The sequence below is a fragment of the Papaver somniferum genome, chromosome 5 (assembly GCF_003573695.1).
Source record: "Papaver somniferum cultivar HN1 chromosome 5, ASM357369v1, whole genome shotgun sequence".
NCBI classification, from domain to species: Eukaryota; Viridiplantae; Streptophyta; class Magnoliopsida; order Ranunculales; family Papaveraceae; genus Papaver; species Papaver somniferum.
This window is the reverse complement of record NC_039362.1, coordinates 103,567,555-103,570,874: the sequence shown is the minus strand read 5'-3', so window position 1 is coordinate 103,570,874 and position 3,320 is coordinate 103,567,555.

The window sequence follows — 3,320 nt, the reverse complement described above, 5'->3', positions numbered from 1 at the left end:
ACCACTACTATCGCCGCCCACCACCACCACCACTATCCACCGCCACAAACCACCACCAATCATCACCGCCGCCGCCAACCACCACCGCCAACTACCACCACCGCTGCCAACCACCACCATCGACACCCACCGCCGCCAACCACCACTACTACCCACCGCCGCCACCAACCACCACCACTTTCATCCACCGTCGCCGCCAATCACCACCAGCAACCACCAATTCCACCACCACCATGTGAAGTCAACTTGTTGAAGTTGTCTCCAAATCTGAAGGCAACTTGTTGAAGTTGTTACCAAAAACGGAGGCAACTAGCTCAAGTTATCTCCAATAAAGAGTGTAGGAAAAAATTGAAAAACAAAAATGGAGCCAACTAGTTCAAGTTGACTTCAAAGTGAAAGCAACTAGCACAAAGTTGTCTCTGAATCTCGAGCCAACTGGCCCGAGTTGTTTTCATATTTGAAAGCAACTTGTTCAAGTTGTCTCCAAATATGGAGGCAACTAGGACAAGTTGTCTCCACATATGGAAGCAACTAGGACAAGTTGTCTACAAAGGAACCCGGCGTGAGTCGAACACACATCATCTGACATGGAATCAGTCGTGCTACCGTTGCACCACAGGTTCGTTAATGCAAAATGACATATCAAAATCTACACTTACTGATGTATTAAACTACACAGATGTTCATGGTCTGTAACACATACATACCTAGTAGTCAGCGCGTATCCAACATAATTTCATATTGTCTACCCCACCACAACTGCAACATCCACTACCATGATGCTAACAGTGGCATACACATTACATACCTACAAGCATATGGAAGAGAATCCGAAACCGAAATTCAATACAGAAATAACAGATACAAGTTGTCTCCAGAAAAAGGAAGCAACTAGGATAAGTTGTCCCCAACAGTGGAAACAACTTGGTCAAGTTGTTTCGAAAGTTGGAGGAAACTTGATGAGGTTGTTTCCAAAAATCTGAAGCTTAATAGTAACAGGAAAATCTAAAAATACAGCAAGAAACAGTACCAGTCACTGCACAAACCAAGAAGGATGAAACCTAAGGTATCCGTAAAGTCCATTCTTGGATCAGTCTATCAGCATAATATACATACTAAGTTCACACTTAAGAGAACATGGACAACATTTCATGTTCCTTCCTCACAAGTTCGTATAAGAACATGGAAAACCTTTTATGTACAACCAAATTGAATTATTGAAACGAAAGACGACATTATATTGTCTAACATGTTCATATCAGTAGTGTGTCATAAGACAGTAAGCCAGTAAATATATGAACATGTTAACTTATGTGTTTAATGCAGCATACAAGGAATTAGTACTACTTTATATGATCATTTTATCATATCTTATAATTATATAATGGTAGAAGTAGCATAATAATCATGTAGTGACCTATAGCTACCTTTCCAGGATCCAAAAACTTTCATATATAAGAAAATAAGAATTGCACGTTGTCTTACCTTCCTACTCTTCAAATGCTAAAGGTCAGTAAGAAAGTTAAATGGTACTAAAGTGATCTAAATGAGTCAATTGCATCAAAAAGAAAAAAAAAAATCTAATTGAGTCAACTCATCATAGTATGCGTATTGGAGGTCATCATCATGACACAGACAATATTCTCCACTTCGTGTGTAATCACACTCAAAATGAAGTGACAATACTAATAATTCAAGCAATTAAAAAAAAGATCAGATACACATTACAATTGAGAATTTGACACAAACTCAATCAAAACAGAAAGAGATTTGATTAGTTTGTAGGTGATTAATTTGATCGAGAATTAAGGTTGAAATTGGAGACATAAAGACTTACTTGGTTCAATTTTGAAAACAAAAGCATCTCAGGAAATCACCACCACCACCATCATTTCTATATTCTTCTTCTTTCCAAATATAAACTGGTTAGCTTTCATGATGCTCCTATATAGCTGCAATACACACTGAAAAACAATAAAAACCAAAACAATAACACAAGTCCAATTATTAATATCTACTGTGTAGACTACTGTATTCATAATAATTCAACCAGAATGGTGTCAACAGTTGGTTAAAAATACCAAGAGCAATCCACCTTCTCGCTTCACCACCAATACTAACAACAAACCATCAGTTCCAAACAGCACCACCACTATCACCATTCCAACACCACTATCATCTGGAACCAATTAATCACCAAATTTCAACATTTTTATCAATACAACATCACCACTACTACCAACAGTAAACACAAACCACTGCCATAACCCATTAACCAAAACTTTCAAAAACCACAAAATACAGAGTAATACCCTAATTTCTCTGTAATTCTTCAATTAAAACCCCGAACTGAACAATCACAAACCATTATTCTTCATTGAAATGAGCCACTATCAAACCCTAATTTCCATTAACAACAGCAATCATCTTCCTTCTCTATTCAAAATAAATTACAAACCAAACCCATTCTTCTCAACTTCAACAGACTCCCATCTAGCTATTTCATTCTGTTTCTCTAAAATTGGGATCTCACCTGAATCTTCAACGAAGAAGAAGATGGACCGCTGCTTCTGATGATTTTTATATTCAGATTTCGGGATTTGATTCACAAATAGGTGACAGAAAGGGAGAATTGTTGATGGATCTGGTGAAAGAATTGGTGGATTTTGAGGCGGTGGTGGAATTGCAGGTGGATCGATGGGGGTGTTGTTGTTGGTGGTGGTGATTTCCAGAGAGAAAGAGAAGAGAGATACATGATAACTCACTGAGATGGTGATGATGGTGATGGAGACGATGGTGGTGCTGGTGGCGTTGGTTGTGGCAGCGACGGAGATGGTGATGGCGACGGAGATGGAGATGGTGGAGTTCGGCTGGTTTTTCTCGAGTGAGAAACAAAGAAGAAGCTGGAGTATAAGATATAATGTAAAGGTCAAAAATGGGATTATGTGAATTATTTTGTTGTTCATAATTTCAATTATGCCATTAGGAGTATTTGTAAAGACTCATAAGGGTACTTACGAAAGACCCATGGATAGTAGGGGTGTTTATAACATTCTCATTAAAATAAATATACTTTTGAGTAATAGATAAGTTCAAGTCTCCACATACTTTTTTGTCGATGAAGTTCCACAAGTTTCTTGAGTAGTTCTTCGTCTTCGCATGATGAACGTCGTGGAGTCTAGAGCTCAACTACACTTTCTATCCTAGTCCGAGACTTAGCTATAAGTAGACTAGAAATCAAGACTTATAGTTTTGGCAACTAAACTTGACAAACAACCTTGAGATAGCAACGCTTGCGAGTTCGACCGATCAGTGTTCTA